Genomic DNA, 24,741 nt, shown 5'->3' on the forward strand with positions numbered 1-24,741 from the left:
TTAAAGCTGAAAATGTATAGGGTTCCTATTTGGAATCATGGAAATGTTTTGGTATGGTGGTGATGCTAACACAACATTGTCTAATGCAATTAACAGCACTGATATATATATCTGAATATGATTAAAGGAGGAAATGTTAGTTTATATATATATATATATATGGTAACAGAATAAATTTTTAAAAAAAACTACACAAACATTGAATGCTAATTTAAACCATGGATTTAATTAATATTATAATTATAAAAATGTGCTATCATCAATTGTACCAAATGCTCCACAGCAATACAAAGTGTTAGTGGTGATGTAGTATATGGGAATCCTGTTTTTTTGCATGATTGTTCTGTAAACCCACAACTTCTCCAATAAAGGGGAGAAAAGAAAAATATAATAGCAAAGTTCTTTAAGGTGTTCTAAAATTAGGCTGTTCTAAAAATACTTCCAAATTTATTTAAAATGCTATCATGATCATGATATTAAACTCTGACCAAGATAATAAGAAAATAAAATCATTGATCCATTTCTTGAATATAGATGTAAAATATTTTGGAAAAAAAGACACTGAAAACCAAAATCTTGCAAGGTAGTAAATGAATAACACATCACAACAAAGTGGGCTTTACTTCAGAAAGCAAGGAAATTAAATGTTAGGAAATTTACTAGCATCTTTCTCACCTCAATAATTGACAGGAAAAAATCATACAATTATCTCCATGGATGTCAAAATTGTTTTTTTTTAAATAATGTTTATTGACGTATTATTCAACTACCATAAAATATACCTTTAAATGTACAATATGTTAGGTTTTGACAAATTTATACACCCATGTAACCAATACCACAAACAAGGCATACAATTTTTCTATTATCCTAAAGAGTGATCTTGTGCTGTCATGATCCCATCATGGTCCCATCTGGGACCCACTGGGAGTGAATTTCCTCCCAGTACATACAGGGCCAGCCTCAAGCAATTGATAATTTGTTTTCTGTCACCTTAGAATATGTTGTTTTTTCTAAAGTTTCATATAAATGGATTTGCTGGTTTGGATCAGTTAAGTACCCCAGAAAAGGCTATGTTCTTTTAATCCAATCTCGTTGAGCAGACCTATTGTAGGTGGGACCTCTTGATTAGGTTGTTTCCACAGAGATATGACGCCACCCATTCAAAGTGAGTGTTAATCCCCTTGTGGAGTCCTCTATGAGGATAAAAGACAGAGACATTTTGAGAGAGCTCAGAGAAGCTGAGACAGAAACCCAGAGCTATTTTGGAGAGCGCCACTGAAACCAGAAGGTAAACCTGGGATAGAAGGATCTGCAGAGCTGGCCATGTGCCTACCTATGTGACAGAGGTATCCCAGATGCCAATGGCCTTTCTTCAGAGAAGGTATCATCCTGCTGAGACATTTTCATGGCCTTACAACTGTAAATTTGTGACCTAATAACCCCCCATTGTAAAAGCCAATCCATTTCTGGTATATTGCATTCTGGCAGCTTTAACAAACTGGAACAATGGGATAATTTGTGTCTGGCTTCTTTTTGCTCAGACAATTATTTTTTTTTGAGGTTCATCCATGTAGTAGCAAGTATCAGTAGAATGTACTACTGATTTATTGTTGAATAGTATTCCATTGTATGGACATATCATGAGTTACCCATTCATCAGCTGATGGATATTTGGATTGTTTCCTGTTCTTAGCTATTACAAACAAAGCTGCTATGAACATTCACGTAGAACTCTATGTGGATACATGGTTTTATTTCTCTTGGATAAAAACACAGGTGTGGGATTACTGAGTCAAGATAAGTATATGTTTAGCTTTTTAAAGAATTGCAAAAGTATTTTCAAAAGTGGTTATATCGTTTTATAATTCCACCATCATTGTGTGTAAAAGTTCCTATTATTTTCCATCTTTTTTGTTAATTTTAGCCATTTTAATGGGTATATAGTAGTATCTCCTTGTGGTTTTAATTAGCATTCCCCTGATGACAATTGTGCTGTGCATCTTTTCATACACTTATTAGGCATTCATATACCTTCTTTTTGAAGGGTTTCATCAAATCTTTTGCTCATTTTTTTAGTTAAAAAGGCACCATTTATTTGGCATTTTCCTCTGCCAAAAATTTAATCTTATTCCATAAAATAGATTCTTTACAACTCATTGCTTTTCTGAGACTATTTATTTATCTTTCTACAGTTTGGAGCATTTAGCCATGCTGATACACTTATTCAAACCTTAAATTTTTAGGTATGGCTGACTGGGCAAATAACAATTTCAATGACAGAAGTGGGAAATTCCAGGAATGGAGCTCTCTTCTATAGGGAGAGATAACTGGAGATGTAGGCAATTGGAGATAAAGGACTGAAATTTAGTAAAGTGATGATTATAGAAGTGGATTTATGATTTATTCCCTTAATTTTACTCTAAAATATTTTATTGCAAAAGTAATACATGTATGTATAAAGAAAATACAATTAATATTGATAAGCCAAAAGAAGAAAATAAAAATTCCCTAGGATCTATAGATAACTATTAATGTTTTGGGTATATCATTCCAAGTTTATATATTAAACAAATATATATTTGACAAAAGTGGTATCCCATTAAATACTAATTCTATAACCTGCTCTTTTCTCATGAAAATCTCTCTAGATCATTATTTAGTTTCATAACTGAATGTCATTTTAATGCAATTTTATTGAGATATATTCACATGCCATACAATCACCCAAAGTGTTCAATCAATTATTCACAGTATCATCATATAGTTGTGTATTCATCACCACAATTAATTTTTGAAATTTTTCAATACCACAAAAAAAGAATAAATATTAAAATGAAAAAGAACACCCAAAACATCCTTCCCTATTATTTATTTACTTTTTGTCCTCATTTTTCTATTCATCTGTCCATACACTGTATAAAGAGAATAGAACCTACAAAGTTTTCACAATCACACTGTCACACTGTGTAAGCTATATAGTTATACAATTGTCTTCAAGAATCAAGGCTACCAGGCTACAGTTCAACCAGTTCAGGTATTTCCTTCCAGCTATTCTAATACACTAAAAGCCAAATGGGATATCTATATAATGCATAAGAATAACCTCCAGAATGACCTCTTGAATCAATTTGAAATCTTTCAGCCACTGAAGCCTTACTTTGTTTCATTTGTCTTCGCCTTTTGGTCAAGAAGGCTTCCTCAATCCCACAACGCCGGGTCCAGGCTCATCCCTGGGAGTCATGTCCCACATTGCCAGGGAGATTTGAACCCCTGGGATTATATGTCCCACATAGGGGGGTTGACAATGAGTGCACCTGCCGAGTTGCTTTTGCCTGTTTTTAATTGGGTTATTTATCTTATGGCACAACTGTAAAGGGTTCTTTATGTATTACGGATACAAGTATTTTATCAGCATATGTTTTGCAAATATTTCTCCAAGTCTAAGACGCCCCTCTTCATTTTCTTAACCCTGCATTTTGAAGATCAGTACTTTTTAGTTTTAACGATGTCCAATTTTCATTGCGTCCAGTTTAAGAAATCTTTATATAACCCAAAGTCAAAATGGTTTTCTCCTGTGTTTTCTTCTGGAAGTTTTATAGTTTTATATCTTATGTTTAGCTCTATTATCTTGTTCAAGTTAATCTTTGTTTATGGTGAAAGAAAACATCAAGGTTTATTGTTTTCAAGTATGAATATCCAACTGTTTCAGCACAATTTGTTTAAAAGCCTATTTTTTTTCTCTGCTGAATTGCTTTTGCACCTTTGTCAAAAAGCAACTGACCCTAAATATATTCATCTATTTCTGGATTCTGTTTTGTTTCATTGATGTATATGTCTACCCTTATGCCAATACCACACTGTCCTGATTACTGTAGCTTTATAGCGAGCATTGAAATCAGGAGGTAAAAGTCTTCTAACTCTGTTATTTTTCAAATTTTTTAAGGTATTCTACATCCTTTGAATTTCCATATAAATTTAAAAATAATCCTGCCAATATTTACCCAAAAAATGCCCCAAATGGGTTTTTAATCAATTTCAGCTTCATTCATTCCTGGTAAAATTCTTGCTAAATTAGAAATAGGTCATTTGCTCACATTTCCACAGCATGAATGTTTGTCTGTACGTATGCATATAATTACTACTTTGGCAAAATGGCATGATGTTTAGGAACACGAGCTTTGACATCTGATTTTGTGGGTTCAAATCTAGGCTCCAAAGCTTACAAGCTGTAAAATAGTCTAATTTATCCCTAATTTATCTCATCTTTAGATTTAGCATCTGAAAAATGAGTATAATAATTTGTACTTTGTCCTAAATTATGTAATGCTTTATAAAGTCCTTAACACAATGGCTTATGCAGACTAAGTACTTAATAGATAATAACTACTAATAATATCAGTATTAGAATTTCTAAAAAATGTAATAATAAAAAGTAAATAAGAGATAAACATTTTAGAAAATAAGAGCCAATCCTGCCTTCTTGAAATATTCTTATGTTGGCTCCTGTGACACCCCTTGTTCTTGGTTGTCCTTCTACTTCACAGGTCTCTTCTTTCAGTCTCCATTGATGACCCTTCCTTAGTTTCCTGACATATGATGTTGGCGTGACTGAGCACTTCAACTTTGAAGTCTTGCCTTTATACTGAAAATTGATAGATGACCTCATCCAACACAACGGCTTTAAATTCCTTCCATAAATGGGTGAATCTCAAACTTACATCTCGAGCTCAGAACTCTCCCCTGAACTCAAGTGTGTACATTCAATTGTCTACATGACATTTCCATTTGGACGTTTAATTGTAAACTCAAATGTAACATGTACAAGGCAGAGCTCTAGAATCTCTCCCCACCCCAATCTTGGTCCTTGTTCAGTCTTTTCCATATGAGTAAAATCTTGGAAATTTCACTTCACTCTATTCTTTTTCCCCTTCTTTCACAATTTACCTATAGTCCCTGAACAGCTAGTATCAGTTCTGTCTTCAAAATATATCCTTAATCTGAACATATCCCACCACCTCTGCCACTACCACCCTAGCCAAAACCAACATTGTTATCTCTTGCCTAGACTACTGTCTCCTAACTTCCATCTTTCCCTATCAGTGTATTCTTCACTGAGTAGTTAGAGTGACCCTTTTAAAATTTAAGTTGGATCATGTTGCCTTTTATTTTTAAATTAAATTCAGTTTTATTGAGATATATTCACATACCATACAATCATCCATGGTGTACAATCAACTGTTCACAGTACCATCATACAGTTGTGCATTCATCACTCCAATCTATTTTTGAACATTTTCCTTATACCAGAAAGAATCAGAATCAGAATAAAAAATAAAAATAAAAAAGAACACTGAAATCACCCCCCATCCCACCCTCTTTTTCATTTAGTTTTTGTCCCCATTTTTCTACTCATCCATCCATACACTGCATAAAGGGAGTGCAGTACACAAGGTTTTCATAATCACACTGTCACCCATTGTAAGCTATATTATTATATAATCGTCTTCAAGACGTATTTACTTCTAGCTCTTCCAATACATTAAAACCTAAGAGGTGTTATCTATACAGTGTGTAAAAATGCCCACCAGAGTGGCCTCTCGACTCCATTTGGAATCTCTCAGCCACTGAAACTATTTCATCTCATTTTGCATCCCCCTTTTGGTCAAGAAGATACTCTCAGTCCCACGATGCCGGGTCCACATTCATCCCCAGGAGTCATACTCTGCGTTGCCAGGGAGATTTACACCCCTGGGAGTCAGGTCCCTTGTGGAGTGGGGGAGGCAGTGATTTCACGTGCCGAGTTGGGTAAGCTAGAGAGAGAGGGCTGCATCTGAGCACATGTTGCCTTTTTAATTAAAATTGTTTAACAGTTTCTTGAATCTTACTAAGAGTAAAAGCCAAAATTCTGCAAGATTACATACATTCTGCCACCCTCACTACTTCTCTGACCTCATTTCCTACTACTCTCTCCTTTGCTCATATTACACCAGGTACATTTGTCTTCTTACTGTTCTTCTGACATTTCAGACATTTCTATTCAGGGCCTTTGCATGTGCTCTTCCCACTATCTGGAACACTCTTTGCCTGGATCTATGCATTTGCATGGCTTACTCCCTAATTTCCTTCAAATGTTACTTTATCAGAATGTCCTTCCCTGATAGTACACACACTTTGATATTTAAATGTGCAACATTTCCCTGCCATCACCACTCTTGTATCCCCTTTTCCTGTTTTACTTATTACCTGACACATTGGAAAACATCGTGTTTGTTCATTATTCTTTTATGAGGGCAGAGGTAACACCTATCTTGATCTGTACCTAGGAACATATCCCCAGTGTGAGGAACAGTGCCTGGCATACAGTAGATATTAAACAAATAGACATTAACTGAATGAATTACTATACCAGCATTTTCAAGTGACATTATAATCAACATGAAAACAAAAGAAAATAAAGTAAAAAGTGGTTAGGAATAATAAACATGGATCTGTGGAAATTTAAATAAGTATCAATACTTTTTCTATATACCAATACATTTATTTAGAGAATATAGAGAATAAAAATCCCATTCATAATAGCAAATAAACATGCAATACCGAGATTTAAACAAAAGAAGGCATGTTTACTATTTACATAAAATAAATTGTGATGCTTTGCTACATTAGAAGTAAAATCATATTGAAATTTATAAAAAATAGAAATGAGAAACCAAGAAATAGCTTTTGTGTTTAATAAATGGTTATTTACTTAATACATAGAGTGTTTTCTTATTAATAAAGAAAAAATGAACACTAAATAAGGAAAACAGTCAAGGAGTGGGTAATCACAAAAATGGAATAAAATTTTCCAATTAACTTATGAAAATGCCAGCCTCATTTGTAATTAAAGAAATGGACATTAAGACAAAGCACCACTTTTTATTTATCTATAAAATGATAAAGTAAGTATAAAAGTAATCATGGTTGGAAAATTTTGAGAGATTATGAAATCTCCAATGCTGACAGTGAGGTTGGAAGTTAATAAAATCATCTCTGGAGGAAATTTTAGTAGTATGTGTAAAAATAATTCAATATTCCATATATTTCATGACCCAGAAACTTCAGGAACAGGATTTTAACCTTAGGAAATAGCCATAAACATGCAAAAAGATTTTTTTACAAAGAAGCTCATCAAAGTTTAACAAAAAACTGGAGAAAACCTAAATGTCAAACAATGAGAAAATGGTTAAACCAATTATGATTCATCTATTTATATAAAAGTGTTTAAGTAAATAAAAGAACAACAACAACATAATTGTTCCAATTCTGTAAAACAAATTGGTATGATATATACAAAACTGATCATAACATCTACCTATGGGTGACTATTATTTTCCTCCTATATGGTTCTACATTTTCTGTATTTTAATTTTTTCATATTTTAATATTGATACAAATTAATGAATATTACTAAACTCAGATTTCATTGAGTCAGGTATCAGATTTGGGAGAAGAATAAATTAAATGGCTCATCCACTTATTCATGCTTTCAACAATTAATTATTGAGCACATACTATGTGCCAAGGGCAGTGCAGGTAAGAGATTGTGAACAGAATTAACAAACGCCTCACACTTACAGAGCTGATATTCTACTGGGAAAGACAGACAATGATTAAATATATAGCATAATGCCAGATAGAGATAAATACTATTAAGACAAATATAGCAGAGTAAGGTGATTGGATACATTAGAAAGACCAAGAAGTTACAATGTGAACAAAGAGTGAGGTAGCCAGCCATGCGAAGATCTAGAGAAGGAACATTCAAGCCAAAATAAGAGCAATTGAGTGATACCAATGTGGTACAGTGAAGTAAGGACCTTTGAAAGCCCTCTCCTTCATAAAAGCAACAAGAACCCTAGCAAATATTGTCAGAATCAACTTTTTCAGAACTCTAAAAAAATTAACCAAAGGTTTGCAGCAATTCAGGGAGCATTTCTTCAAGAAAAGCTCAATCTTGGTAAGTACAATGAGCTTTGTGGTCTTTTAATGTGCTCTATTTCCATCCCCCACTCCTATTATAGCCTTAAAAAACCAACAGCTTGCAACCACTCTGAAAACCAGCCGGCTGGCAGCCACTGGAGATGACAGAATGGGGTTGGAGCTGTGTCAAAGCCCTGTTCCCAGGGATGTGCCATCATTTGATCTGTCGGGTGGCTGCCTGAAAGAACCTACTCCCAAGGTTTGTCTTTATTTGACCTGACTCAGAGCTCACCCAAGGCTAACAACTTTTTCCCAGAATATCTGTTGAAAATTAGCAGTAGTTGTTTAAAATCACAGCTGCCTAAGGCAGTGGATAAGAGTTGGGGCAAACAATAAACAATAGACTGACCAAAAAGCTTAAAAGAACAAGCTGAAGAATGAGATGTACTTTAGAGGCTTTATAAAGCTCTGACATATTCTCAGAGCCTAAAAGGCCATGCACATGTTAGAGTATGTAAACATACTCAGAGCAGTATGCATGCTCAGGAAAGACCTGAAAAGAGTCCCACATTCTCATCTCAAGCTGAACTTGAGGCTCTGCACAAGCAGGAAATGAAAGGTTGGGCAGAGTTGTAAACAACCTGGTTGAGTGTTGAAGGTCTGCCTCAATGCATGAACACAGCCCCTCACCTAACACTGGGAGATTCATTGGTTCCAAGTATTTAAGAAATCTCTGTCCAATCATTAGTTGACCACTAAGGTAACTGAGCAGATACCTCAGTGGCTGTGCACAACAAAGAATGCAGGCTTTAGAGAATTAGTTCAGAAAAGACACTAAACAAAACCCAGCAATAACAAGAACAAAAATAACAATGAACAACAATAATGGATCCTGAGGAGGGGGAGGAATTTGATTTCCAGAATTCTGTTATATAAAATCTTCTGTTTTCAACAAGGAGTTATGAGATGTGAAAAGAAATAAGAAAGTATGACCCATACACAGGAAGAAACATAGTTAATAGAAATTGTGCTTACAGAAGCACAAATATTGCACTTAGTAGACAAAGACTTTAAATCAAGTATTTTAATTATGTGCCAAGATCCAAAGAAAACAATGTCTAGAAAACTAAAGAAAAGGGTGAGAATGATGTCTGTGATGGTTTAAAGCTGTATGTACCCTCAGAAAAACACGTTCTTAAATCTAATCCATTCCGGTGGGTGTAAACCCATTGCAAGTAGGGCCTTCTGATTAGGTTAAATCAGTTAAGGTGTGGCCCACCTCAATAAGGATGGGTCTTAATCCTATTACTGGAATCCTTTATAAGTTGAATGAAACTCATAGTAACAGCCACAGAAACAAGAAACTGAAGTTCAGTGGGACCCAGAAGATAATGAAGAGGTCAGGAGAAGACACCATATACCTTGCCATGTGACAAGCTAAGGACCAAAGATCACCAGCAGCCAGCCCCAGAATGCCATAGTCTTTGGGAAGAAAGCATCACCTTGATGATGCCTTGATTTGGACATTTCCCTAGCCTCAAAATGTGAGTAAATAAATTCCCATTGTTTAACCTGACCCATTTCATGGTATTTGCTTGAGCAATCTAGGAAACTAAAACAATGTCTCAGTAAATAGAGAATATCAACAAAGAGAAATTATAGGAAAGAATGAGTTAGAAATTCTGAAGTTGAAACATATGATAACTGAAATGAAATATTCACTGCAGGAGCTCAACAACAGATTTTAACAGGCAGCCAAAAGAATATGCAAACTTGAAGATGAGTCAACTGAGATTATCCAGTTTTGAGAAGGAAAAAAAAAAGAACAAAGAAAAACACTATAAACCATTTAACCTAATAGACATCTGTAGAACGCTCTACCAAACAATAGAATACACATTCTTTTCAACTGCATGTGGAACAATCCCCAGGATGTACAGATTTAGACCATAAAACAATTATCAATAAATTTTAAAAGACTGAAATCATGAAAGGTATATTCTCCAATCATAATCAAATGAAATTAACAATCAATGTCAGAAAAAAATTAGGAAACTTCACCAGTATGTGAGAATAAACAACATTCTATTAAATAACCAATAGGTCAGAGTAGACATCACAAGAGAAATTAGAAAATACTTGGAGATAAATAAAAACAAAAACTTAACATACTGGGAAACCTATGGGATGTAGCTAAAGCAGTGCTTAGAGATAAACTTATAGCTATAAAAGCCTATATTTAAAAATCTCAAATAAATAAACTAACGTTCATCTTAAAAAACTGGAAACATAAAAGCAAACTAATGCAAAGCAAGCAGTAGGAATGAAATGTAACAAAGATTAGTGTAGAAATAAATGTAATAGAGAATAGAAAAACAATAGAGAAAATCAATAGAGCCAAAACTTGGTTCATTGAAAAGATCAACTAAATTGAGAAATCTTTGGCCAAATTCACCAACAATAAAAAGAAAGAAGAATTAAATTACTAAAATGAGGAACAAAAGAAGGAATGTTATTACTGATCTTACAGAAATAAAAAGGATTATAAGGGAATACTATGAACAATTGTATAACAAAACAAAACAAAACAAAAACCCAAACTGGATAGCCTAGATTAAATGAACAAATTCTGAGAAAGACAAAAATTAGCAAAATTGACTCAAGGAGAAATAGTAAATCAGAATAGAACTATAACAATTAAAGCAAATGATTTAATAATCTAAAACTTTCTGCTAATAAAACCCAGGTCCATATGGCTTCCCTGGCAAAATCTACCAAATATTTAAAGAAGAATTAACATTAATCCTTCACAAATTTTTCCAAAAAAATAGAAAAGAATTGAACATTTCCCAGTACATTCTATGAGGTCAATGTTACTCTGATAACAAAACCAAAGACATCACAAGAAAATAGAATTATTTACCAATATCCTTTATTGAATACAGAAACAAAAAATCCTGAGAAATATACTAGCATGCCAAATCCAGCAATATAAAAAAAATTATGTACTGTGATCAGGTGGGGTTTATTCCAGGAATTCAAGATTGTCAACATATATAACATATAATATATTATATTAATAGAAAAAGGTATAAAAATACAAGATCATCTCAATATGTAAAGAAATTTTTTTTTACATAATCCAACACTTATTCAGGATGAAAAAAATCAGTCAATCCCACAATAGAATGAAACATCCTCAAAATGACAATGAGCCACTAGAAAAAAATGTGCAACTAGTATCCTACTTAATAGTGGAAGACTGAAAGCTAGCTCCCTAATATAAGGAACAAGACTAAGGTGTCTGCTCTTACACTTCTATTCAGCAGTGTACTGGAGGTTTTAGTCAAGGCAGTTATACAAGAAAAAACTTAAAAGGTATCCAAATTGGAAAAGAAGAAGTAAAAATATCTCTATATGCAGATGGTATGATCATATATATAGAAAATTGTAAGGGCTCCATTAAAAAGTACTATTAGAGTTGATAAATGAGTTCATCATGGTTGCAGGATACAAGACCAATATACAGTGATTAATTTCATTTCTACCTATCAGTGAACAATCTGAAATTAAGGAAACAATTCCATTTACCATAGCATCAGCAAAATAAAATACTTAGGAATAGATTTATTAAAACAAGTGCAAGACTTGTACACTGAAATCTACAAAACATCATTGAGAGAAATTAAAATAGATGTAACAAATGAAAAGGCATCCCATGTTCATGGATCGGAAGAGCAATATTATTAAAATGACCATACTCTCCACTTGATCTACAGATTTGAAGGAATCTCTGCTAGCTGATTTTTTTTTCAGAATTTGACAAGTTGATCCCCAAATTCATATGGAAATACAAGGGTCCAGAAAAGGTATGACAATGTTGAAAAAGAGCACACTTAGAAGACTTATACTTCCTGATTTCAAGAGTTGCTACAAAGCTACAGTAATCAAGACTAGCTGATACTGGCATAAGGATAAACAATGGAATAAAATTGAGACTCCAGAACTATACCCATGTTTTTATGGTTGACTGATTTTTGACAACTATGCCAAGGTAATTCAATGGGGAAGAATAGTTGTGGTAGTTTGAAGGCCGTATGTACTGCAGAAAAGACCATGCTCTTTTAATCCATTCCTGTGAGTGTAAACCTACTGTAGGTGGGAACTTTTGATTACGTTATGTCAAGTGAGATGTGACTCTCCTCACTCAAGATGGGTCTTAATCCTCTTACTGGAGTCCTTTATAAGAGGATAAAACACAAAGAGATGAAATTCAGAGAAAAGCCCCAGAAAAACTAAGAGAGGACCCACAGAAAACAAGGAGGAAGCCACTGAAGCCAGAAGCTGAAAGCAACAAAACCCAAGAGAGAAGGACCAGTAGATGCTGACCATGTGTCTTCCCATGTGACAGAGGTGTCCCAGATCCTGGCAGCCTGTCTTTAGAGTCCAGATATTCTCGTTGATGCCTTGAGGTAAACATTTCTCATAGACTCAGAACTATAAACTTGTCAACTAATAGATCCTCATTGTAAAAGCTAGTCCATTTCTGTTATATTGCATTCTAGAGCTTTAGCAAACCAAAACAATAGTCTCTTGAACAAATGGTGCAGGAACAACTGCATATATACATGCAAAAGAATGAAGGTGGACTCCTACATCACATAATATAAAAAATTAACTAAACATGGATTAAATACTTAAATGTAAGTGCTAAAACTATAAAACTTTTAGGAGATGTTCTAGTTTGCTAATGCTGCAGAATGCAAAACACCAGAGATGGATTGGCTTTTATAAAATGGGGGTTTATTTCGCTACACAGTTACAGTCTTAAGGCCACAAAGCATCCAAGGTAACACACCAGCAATCGGGTACCTTCACCGGAGGATGGCCAATGGTGTCCGGAAAACCTCTGCTAGCTGGGAAGGCAGCTGGTACCTGCTCCAAAGCTCCGGCCTCAAAACGGCTTTGTTCCTCTTTAGCAAGCTTGCTCCTCTTCAAAACATCGCTCCCAGCTGCACTCTGTTCCCTCTCTCTGAGTCAGCTCATTTATATAAGCCCCACTGATCAAGGCCCACCCTGAATGGGTGGGGCTACACCTCCATGGGAACATCTCATCAGAATCATCTCCCACAGCTGGATGGGGCACATTCCAAGCAAATCCAACCAGCACCAAAACGTCTGCCCCACACAAGACCACAAAAATAATGGCATTTGGAGGACACAATACATTCAAACTGGCACAGGAGAAAACAAAGCTGTAAATCTTTGTAACTTTAGATTAGGTGATCATTTCTAAGATATGACACCAAAAGCATAAGCAACAAAAGGAAAAATAAATTGAATTTCATGAAAATTGAAAACTTCAGTGCTTCAAAGGACAACACCACCTTAGAAAAGGAAAGCAGCAAATCATATATCTGATAAGGGACTTGTATCTAGAATATATAAAGTAATCACGCAATTCGACAATAAATGAAAACCCATTTTAAGAAAAAATGGGCAAAGGATTTGAATGGACATGTCTTCAAAGAATTACACAAATGACCAATAAGCACTTGAAAAGATGCTCAGTATCATTAATCATTAGGGAAATACAAATCAAAACCACAAGTAGACACCAGTAGAACAGCTATAATCAAAAGGATAGACAATAACAAGTGCTCACCAGGATGTTGGAGCCTTCGTACACTGTGGATGGGAATGTAAAATGGTGCAGCCATTTTGAAAAACAGTCTGGTAGTTCCTTGAAAAAGTTAAACACAATTATTATATGGCCCAATGATCCTTCTCTTAGGTACCTACCCAAGATAAGTGAAAACATATGCCCACACAAAAAAACTTGTGCACAAATGTTCACAGCAGCATTGTTCATAATATCCAAAATTGGAAATAACGCAGATGCCCATCAATTCATGAATGGATAAGCAAATGTGGTATAGCCATACAATGATATATCATTCAATAACAGAAAGGAATGAAACACCAATACACAATTAACAAGGATGAAGCTTGAAACCATTATAGTAAGTGAAAGAAGCCTCATCACAAAAGGTCACATATTATATCAATTCATTTTTATAAATTTTACCATATAGGCAAATCCATAGAGATTGAAAGTAGATTAATGGTTGCCAGAGTCTGGAGGGAAGGGACAATGGGGAATGCCTGCTAGTTGGAATGGGGTGATGAAAATATTCTGGCGTTAGATCATGGTTGTAAAACTTTGTGAGTAAACTAAATGTTACTAAATTGTACATTTTAAAAGAATGAATTTTACAGTAGGTGAATTATGTCTCAGTTAAAAAAATAATGCAGGAATGGCCTCCAGGTAGAAAAAGAGCTTGATTTATTTGAAGAAAAAGAAAGCCAGTGTTGTGAGCAAGTCAGGGAGCTATAAGATCATGCTTAGACTTTAGGCCATGATCAAAAATTTGGTTTTAATTCTCTTTGCAATAGGAAGCCTTTAAAACATATTAAAGAAAGGAGTGATGTGAGCTGCAATTTATGATTTTAAAAACTCATGTAGGGGATAAAGAGTTCCAAGGCTATTGTAGTAATCTAGGCCAAAGATCTTCAAAACTTTTGATCACTCTTCCTTAAGAGTAAAACATTTTAAAGCATATACTCTAAAATATGTGTATTTAATTATTTATAGATGATATTTACATACTATTCTAATATATTATGGCCTTATAAAACATATACAATAAATGATGAGAAATATATTAATGGAAATTCTAATATTTTCTTTGTATGTCTCAAAGTATCATCTTTTGCACACCCTGGTGTATTTGATTCCAACTTTGGAGCCATTAATCCAGGTCAAATATGATGGTGGCATAGACTAATGCTACTGGAGCAAGTGGTGGGAAGGGCTGAGTTTGGAATATATTTGAAGGTGGAATACAAAGGATTTGTTAAAACACTGAATCTGAGTATGTAGAAAAAGAGACAAGACATGAGGACACTTAAGATTTTTACCTGAGCAATTTGGTTTATGGTGGTGCCTTTCAGAGAGATGAGTAACAATGGGGAAATCAGTGCTTGCTTCAGCAGCAGCACATATACTAAAAATTGGAATGATAAAGAGAAGACTAGCATGGCCCCTGCACAAGGATGACGTGCAAATTCTTGAAACATTCCATATTTTTCAGACTGAGTGCTTAATGGCTACCAAGTTTTCTTTGGGGGTGATGAGAATATTTTGGAACTAGATAGAGGTGGTGGTTTCTCAACATTTGTAAATGTACCAAATATCACTGAATTGTACACTTCAAAGCGGTTAATTTTATGTTTTGTGAAATTGACCTTAATGAAAAATAAAGAAAAAAGAAGTGCGACAAAAAAGACTGGGGAAATCAGATTCAGGGGCAGCAATCAAGAATTTTGTTTTCAGCATTTTAAGATTTAGATGCCTATTAGATGTGGGTTTCCATGCTATAATATAGAGAAGAGAAGACTAAGGAGTAACTCCTTGTGGACTTCAACATTTAGATACTGGAAAGGAGAGGCAGGAAAACCAACAAAGGAGATTTATTAGGAAAAGCCAGTGGGTAATCAGGAAAACCAAAGGAATACAGAATCCAGAGAGCAAAGTGAAGAAAGTATTTCAAGAAGAATGTGAGTAAATGCATCAAATGCTGTTGAAAAAAGTTCTTAAAGAAAGGACTGAGAATGGATCATTAGATTTGGCAAGGTGATGGTTGTTTCAACGGAGTGGAGAGGGTGAAAACTCTTCAGGTGTGGGAGGTGAATAAATGAAGATGGCAAGTATTGACTATGCCTTTGAAGAGTTTAACTATAAAGAGAAGCAGAAGAGTATGGCAGTAGCTAGGCGAGTGTGGTAGGCAGCCTCTAAACCAGTCCTCTATGCTTCCTCATCTCTTGGTATTCACCCTACTGTCTAATCCTGTCCAGTTGAGTTCAGGCTGGATTTAGTGACTCACTCCTAAGAATGGGAAGTGGCAGAAGTGATGGGATGTCACTTCTGAGATTGATCTACAAAAAGGTTTTAGCTGATACCCAGAAGAAGATGGCAGCATAGAGAGGAGTGGAAGCTAGTTAGTTCCCCTGGAACAACTAAAAAACAACCAAGAACAACTAGTAAATAATCTAGAATAACTGTGGGGGGGGCAAACATGACAGTCCACTCATCATACACCAACCTGAATTGTGAGGAATACGTGAGATCACAGCATAAAATCTGTAAGTAAAAGATACAGATCCAAGCCCAAAGTCCCCTCCCCCCCATGGCAGCCCAACTGCAAAGCCTCGTGGTGCCAGAGAGCAGCATTCTCTGAGCAAGTGACTATACCTCAGCACTACTACAACTGGGGTTTTAATTAACAAACATGGACTGCTCAGTACAAGCTATGAATTCCCAACCAGCAGACAGAGGCTTTGGTGATGACTGACCTTGGAGAGCTAGAGGGTGGCCACAGACTGGCCCTGAAGGGGGCTTTCTGTCCCTTTTTCAGCTCAGTGGAGAAAGCCTCAGCCATTTTCAGTTCCCAATGCTCTGACCCAGACAAGGGTGGAGATAGCAGAGTCAGAGAGACTATTCAAATGCAAATGATATCTTCCCAGAGGGTATATCTTCTTTAAAAGGAAAGAGGTGGGGCCCAGCTCTACTACTGCCTTCCATTCAGAACGCAGACCCCAGAGCTTGGGGAAAACCAGCCATGGGCCACACCTCCTTACAGCAGTCTGGAGCTACATGCTAACAGGTGCCACCTGCTGGGCAGAAAAGCACAGTGACTTGAGGCCTCACAGGGTGTATCAATCTTCTAAGACATCCTCAGGGTAACTGAATACTATTGCCTCCTTCCAAGACCTGAGCCCATTCTGGTCTGGGAAAACCTGATTGGAATAACCAAGGAAACCAGATGTCTAGACAACAGAAAACTACAACCTACACTAAGAAAAACAAAGTTATGGCCCAGTCAAAGGAACAAACTTACACTTCAACTGAGATACAGGAATTGAAACAACCAATGTTAAATCAATTCAAAAAGTTTAGGTAAGATATGGCAAAAAAGATGAAGGGTATAATGAAAACACTGGGCGCACATAAGGTAGAAATTGAAACCTCGAAAAAAACCTGGCAGAATCAATGGAAATGAAAGGCACAACACAAGAAATGAAAGACACAATGGAGACATACAACAGCAGATCTCAAGAGGCAGAAGAAAACACTTAGGAACTGGAGAACAAGACACCTGAAAGCCTACACACAAAAGAACAGATAGAGAAAAGAATGGAAAAATATGAGCAATGTCTCTGGGAATTGAATGACAAAATGAAATGCAGGAATGTACGTGTTGTGGGTGTCCCAGAAGGAGAAGAGAAGGGAAAAGGGGCAGAAGCAATAATAGAGGAAATAATCAATGAAAACTTCCCATCTCTTATGAAAGACATAAAATTACAGACCCAAGAAGCGCAGCGTACTCCAAACAGAATAGATCTGAATAGGCCTATGCTGAGACACTTAATAATCAGATGATCAAACATCAAAGACAAAGAGAGAATCCTGAAAACAGCAAAAGAAAAGTGATCCATCACATACAAAGGAAGCCTAATAAGATTATGTGTGGATTTCTCAATAGAAACCATGGAGGCAAGAAAGAATTGGGGTGATATATTTAAGATACTGAAAGAGAAAAACCACCAACCAGGAATCCTATATCAAGCAAAACTGTCCTTCAAATACGAGGGAGAGCTTAAAATATTCTCTGACAAACAGACAATGACAGAGTTTGTGAACAAGGTGCCTGCTCTACAGGAAACACTAAAGCACTGCAGACAGAAAGGAAAAGACAGGAGTGAGAGGTTTGGAACACAGTTTTGGGAGACAGTAGCACAGCAATGTAAGTACACTGAACAAAGATGACTGTGAGTATGATTGAAAGAGGAAGTTTAGGAGCATGTGGGACACTAGAGGGACAGAGGAAAGATAAAGACTGGGACTGTATAACTCAGTGAAACCTGGGTGCCCAATGATTGTGATAAAAGGTAAAAATATGTTTTTACATGAGGTGGAACAAATGAATGTCAACATTGCAGGGTGTTAAAAATAGGGTGGGATTAGGGGTAAAATACAATCAATGCAAACTAGAGACTATAATTAATGGAAACATTATATTAGTCTTCCTTTAATATAACAAAGGCAATATACCAAAGCTAAATGCATGTGGCGGGGGTGGGGCATAGGGGAAAGGTATGGGACTGTTGGCATTGTTGATGTTGTCTGACTCTTCATTCTACTTTAGTTTAATGCTATGTTTCCTTTTGTTGCTTCCTAGCTGTAGTGTTTTGTTTTGTTTTGTTTTCTCTCTGTTTCTTTTTCTTTTTCTTTTGTCTCTCTACCTTCTTTGACTCTTCCTCCTTCTTTGTGAAAGAAATGGAAATGCCCTTATATAGATAGAGGCGATGGTGATGAGTACATAAATACGTGACTATACAGGGAACCATCGATTGTTTACTTAGGGCGGAATGTATGGTGTGTGAACAAAACCAGGTCTTAAAAAAATGGGTTGATTAAGAAACCTTGAGGGCACTATATTGAGAGAAATGAGACAGACCCATAAGGACAAATATTACAGGGTCTCACTTATATGAACTAATTATAGTATGTAAACTCATAGACATGAAATATAAGTTACCAGGATATAGAATGAGGCTAAAGAATGGGGAACGGTTGCTTTTTATGAGCACAATGTTCAACTAGGTGGAACCTAAGTGTTTGGAAGTGGACAGAGGTGATGGTAGCACGTTATTGTGAGAATAACTAACAGTGCTGAATGGTGTGTGAATGTGGTGGAAAGGGGAAGTTTAGAGTCACGTCTGTCATCAGAAGGAAAGTTAGAGGTAAAAATATGGGAATGTATAAAACAGTGAATCTTGTGGTGGAAAATATACATGATTAACTGTACAAATATTAGATATCTCTCTCATGAACTAGAGCGAATGTTTGACACTATAAGTATAAGTTAATAATAAAGGGGCATACAGGAAAATATATACCTATTGCAAACAATATACTATAGTTAGTAGTTTGTTAACATTCTTTCATCCACAGTAACAAATGTACTATACCAAATCTATAAATCAATAATGGAGTGGGGGTGGTTAGGGGTATAGGAGGATTTGAATTTCCTTTTTTTGTCTTTATTTCTTTTCTGGAGTAATGAAAATGTTCTAAAAACAGAAAAAAAAATAAATTGTGTTGATGGATGCACAGCTATATGATGGTACTGTGGGCAATTTATTGTACACTCTTGATCTTTGGATAATTGTATGGTATGTGAACAATCTCAGTTTTAAAAAAGGTGTTAGCTTCTCTCTTTCTCTTTCTCTCTTTACCTCTTTGAACACTGGCACTGGGGAGAGTAGACTGTCATGGAGTAAGCATCTCTACGAAGAGGCCCACATGATGTGGCAAGGAACTAAGGAACTTAATCCAATACCCCACCAGGAAGTGAAGCTGGCCAATAACCATGTGAGTGAGCCTGGAAACAGATGCTTTGGCTCCAGTCGAGTTGGGACTGCAGCCCCAGCTGATAGCCTCAAGAGAGAACCTGAGCTAAAACCACCCAATGTAGCTGTGCTTAAATTCCTGGCCTTCATCGACTTTGAGAAAACATGCTGTATTTAGTAGCTAAGTATTAGGGAATATGTTACACAGCAATAAATAAAGAATATGTGGGGAGGGATATGGAGTCTAGGAATGTTTTCTTTTCTAATGGAGAGATACGTTTATTTTTTTCTGTTTTAAAAGGATTTTTCTCATCAGGATACAATGATGCAGTGGAGAGCTGTGATAATAGGAGTCCTTGCACAGAGAGCCTGTACAAAAGTGAAAGGCTGGCCTTAGAGAGGAACAGGATGGGGCTGAGTGTATAGGTACAATGTAATCAAGTTGGTATATTTGACAGCAAGAGGATGTGGAAATTCTCTTCTGACTGCTTATATTTGAGGTCATCACCTAACCTTGAGGAGAGGCAGATAAATTACTTCAGTTCATATGTACATTTTGGGTAACAGTTAACCTAGTATATAAAGACAGTTCGCAGAATTTGAGAATAATAAAGTTGTTGTCAGTACAGAGTAACTATAGTTTCCACCAGCTGTTATCAAAAAATGTTGATTTAAGCTTTTGGGTCTCCCATTCCTTTGCCCAAATTATATTAAAGATTTGGTAAATTGAAACTTTCTTTTTGAAAGTCTACAGAAATTCCCTGGAAGTTTTCTTTGTAGCATCTATCTGTGAGGACCATATACGCAGATATCTGGTACCAAGAAGAATGTGTCATAGAGGAACTTTGACACTTAGAGCTCCCACTCCATGAGCTCCCACTTCATGAGCTATGGAAATCTGGGTTGACTCATAGCTGGTGAGGGTAATTTGAACTAATGCATCATCAGCCAAAGTAAAAAGGCCTTATTTTGAAATGAAGGGCAGAAACTAGCTGGATACTCAGCTAAGGATTATCAAAGGTTACAAAGTAATGGGAGAATTAGAAATTTACAAGTACAAAAGCAAAACTAAGAAGATACACATATAATGAGTCTCAGAATTGACATTCTAATAGCCCCATCATTGATAAATGAATAAATAAAACATGCCTTAATTCAAATCCAGTAAGAAGTTCTCTGAGCATGATTAAAAGGAACTGAGTAGTAATTCAGTGAACATCATACTGCGAATGGAATGCTTCAGAATGTAATCAGTTTTGATGCCTAGGGTCTAACTACCATCTCTGAAAATTTTACTATAAAGTTCAGTTTCACTTTGCTGACTGTTACCATTATGTTTTAATATAGTACCTTGGTTCTGATATAAAGCTTGCTTGAAAACACTATTTGTTCTAATTGATTGATATATGCAAACAATTTGAGCATAACAGGAATTTTGCATTTGCTTGTGCGTGATTTGGTCCACAAGGAACACTAGGTGAGTGGAGAAAACTGCATCCAGCTGAATAGAGCCAGGTAGGAATTACCACCGTGGACACACACAGACCCCACACACATCCACCAGCTACCTCAGTTTGATACATGTTTTATGAGTTATACCTGTTCACGTCTGCTTTTATAACTTTCCATCGATTTTCAGATAACCCTTATACCATTTACAAGCTGCAACCTTCCATTGATCGTGTCTGCAAACAAACTTAAGTCTTCTTCAAGGTAAACTGCCATATTTATTGAAATAGTCGATGTATTTCTTAAGCATTTCACATGTGAAAACTGGTAATACCTTTTTCATTAGGTTTCTATGTTTTGTCTTTAATGTGCCACTGATGTTGTTTTTAGTGCTGTGCCTTTAACCTCATTTTCTCTTGAGCCCTGTGGTTTTTATTGCATCATTTTGCAAAGTGCATTGATGGTAGGAATGCATATGCCCCATTATGGCAGAACAGATTTTTCTAGAGGTCCTTGGTCAATGCAATAAGAAAAGTAAAAGACAAGAGCTACCAATACTATGAGAGAAGTGGCAAGAATATTGTTATTTGCAACTTGAATGATAATTTACATAAAAAGCAGAAAAGAATCCCCAAACTGTTCAAAACTAACTGAAGAGTTCAAAGAGTTTAATGCACACAAGTGAACTTAAAAATCAATAACATTTTTCTGGATCAGTTACAGCCAGTTGGAAAATATGACTGAAAATAAAATAAAATTTACAAAAGAATGCAAAATTATCAAGTATCTAACAGTTAATCTAACCCAAAAAAGCACAACACTTGAAGAAAACTTGTGTTGACAAAAGACTTTAAAGAATACCTGAAGAAATAGAAATACATGCCCATTCTTGTATGATTTCTACCCCAAATAATCTATAGGTTTAATGCAATTATAACAAAAAAATCTAGCAGTAATTTGGAGAGTATCTAGACAAGAAGACTCCAAAATGTATATGAAAAAATAGTCCAGAAATAACTAAAACAATCCTACAAAAGAAGATTAAAGGAGGCATCTTGCCCTACCATGTTTTAAAACATATTACAAAACTATAGTAAGTAAAAATGTTAGCCCCCAACAAAGAAATGGACCAATGTAAAAAACAGGGATTTCAAGAAAGAAAATAAAGTAAAGATGTTTATATGAGAACATAGTATAATACAGAAGTCCATCACAAATCAAGTACTGGTTACTTAATAACTGGTATTCTCACCATATTGAGAGAATAAAATGAAATCTGTAACTGTCACAATGCACAAAAAATTAACTCCAGATGAAAGTTAAAGCTATAAGTTTATTACAAGAAAATGTAAGAGAAGATTCCTTTACTATTGGTTTTCAAGAGGACTTCTTAAGAAAGATGCAACAGGCACAAAATATAGTAGGAAAGTTATATCTGATCACATCAAAATCCAGGGCTCTGCTCATGAGAACATATACAAAGAATGGTGTGGGATAGATTAAGGGAAGATCATTTGCAATGTCAAAAACACAAACAGATTAATACCTCAAACAGGGTTCTCTATCCTACCAGATCTTATGTTCTCTTTTTTTATTGTTTTGTATCCATGCTTTATTTTCATGAAATAAAATATATAGAAAATATAATCTACCAATACACATAATTCAAAATATCGTTACGATACACTAATTGTTATATTCAATAGAAATAAGAGGAAATAGTTTACAATAATAATGTCTGTGTTTTCAAATGTAGATGTTAGGCCTACTGCACTAGAAGGTATAGAAGTGGAGAGATGCTTGCATCTATACATAGAGTCATTAGGAATGGGACAGCCACAATGTAAACTAATGTAGGCATGCTTATTGTAGTCACAAATTCCTAAGAAGTAGCATTCTTAAACGAAATTCAGGAATACTATGTGCTTAAAAATCTGAACTGAGAACCTAACTTTGTTTTATATACCACTAGATTTTTCATCTGCTTTACTATCTGCCAAAACATTTGAAAGTTGAGAGGGATGCAGGAATATTTTTTCATGTGTGGGTAAGGTGTCTAGCATTCTTGATTCCCATTCATTAGAGCCCAATAATACCCTCCGATCATTGAGACAGCCAAATACGTCCCCACAAATTTCCAAAATGTCCCCTAGGGAGTTGTTCTGCCCCTGTTAAGAACTCTTGGTCTAGATATAAAAGACACTCATGCAAATTAGCAAGATAAAAACACAACCTTCAGAATAGAAAAATGGGTAAAGACTATGAAAGGATAGTTCACAGATGGGAAACATGAATGAGAAATGTGTATATGAAGAGATGATCAACTTCATTAGTAATTAGGAAAGTGCAAGGTAAAATAGCAATCCAAGCCTACATTTTAAACTTGGGTAAGATGATGTGTTAGTAAAATGTACAGAATCATCATCAAATAGGCTTGGTAGAAGTGTAAACTGTTACAGAAGTCATTTGGAAGTCTTTAGTGAAAACAGGAATGTTCATTTTCCCAAACCCAGTAATTCCCCTCCTAGGTACAGACCACAGAGAAATCCTTGCACAAGTACACAAAGAGATATGTAGGAATATGCTCATTGTGTCATTGTTAGTAATAGCAAAGTATTATGCGAAAAACCTAAGTGTTAATGAGTATAGGAATGTATAAATGAAGTGAGGCATATGCAAAGGATGAAATGTTATATAGTAATAAAAACAAATGAAATTGATCAGGATAGATCTCAACAACATAATGTTGAATGAAAAGGAAAAAATGTAAGATGTACCGTACAATATCGTTTGTGTAAATGTAACATAAATTAAATATTATTGTGATATTTATGTACATAAAGTTCTGGAAGGTAGATTGGAAAAATCCACATAAAATAGACAAGAGTGTGTTCCTATGATTTTTTCCAGGTATCTTTTCTCTTTGTGGTGCAATATTCATTGTGTCCTATTTCTATATATTTTACCTGTATTTTCAATGTAAGAGAATGAAAGTAATTCTCTGCTCCCATTCAGTTTTTGTTTCCTAGGCTGCTCAAACAAATACCATGAAATGGTTTGGCTTAAACAACGGGAATTTATTCACTCACAGTTTTGAGGCAAGGGAAATGTCGAAATCAAGGGGGTCAAGAATGCTTTCTAAAGACTGGCATGCTGGGGCTGGCTGCCAGTGATCCTTGGTTCCTCTGTCACATGGCAGCCTCTCCTGATCTCTTCCTTTCCTTCTGGATTTTGTTTCATCTTCTTGGTTCCTGTAGCTTTCTCTCTTTATGTCTGAATTTCATTCCACTTATAAAGGACTCCAGTAATAGGATTAAGACCCATCCTGATTGGGCCGGGCCACATATGCCTTAACAGAAGTATCCTCATCAAAAGGTCCTACTTACAATGGGTTCACACCCACAGGGATGGATTAAGTTTAAGAACATGTTTTTCTGGGGTACATACAACTTCAAACCACCCACACCTTCCCTTCCCTCTTCACTCCTATCCCAGGTTGAAGAGTCCCTTGGCTCAGGTAAGCATTCAGAGATCACCATTTATTTTGTTTTGTATATACAGATATAAAGCCTTAGGTGAACAGTATGGAATTGACAATAATTTTCAGATAATACCACATAATTATCAGACAATTTATGGCCACTCTTTTAGTACTATATTATTATTATTATTATTATTATTATTATTATTATTTTCCCCAATATTACCCTTTAATCACAGTATAAAAAGGAAAGCAGCAGATTTGGAAAATGTTTACAAGTAAGCACGTATTTCATCCTTCTGGAAATAAAGGAAATGCAAATTTAAAAAAACAATACTGGATCACTTTTACCTATTAAATTGTAAAAACTT

At 35.4% G+C, this 24,741-nt stretch overlaps 1 non-coding gene across 1 annotated transcript; it reads left to right on the plus strand.

The window, feature by feature from the left end:
• Nucleotides 1-15,005: 15,005 nt before the first annotated feature.
• On the plus strand, nt 15,006-15,116 carry LOC119524330. Its single transcript, XR_005214785.1, has one exon. It is a non-coding gene; the product is annotated as a U6 spliceosomal RNA (small nuclear RNA).
• Nucleotides 15,117-24,741: the final 9,625 nt, after the last annotated feature.

The sequence above is a fragment of the Choloepus didactylus genome, chromosome Y (genome assembly GCF_015220235.1).
Source record: "Choloepus didactylus isolate mChoDid1 chromosome Y, mChoDid1.pri, whole genome shotgun sequence".
Lineage (NCBI taxonomy): Eukaryota > Metazoa > Chordata > Mammalia > Pilosa > Megalonychidae > Choloepus > Choloepus didactylus.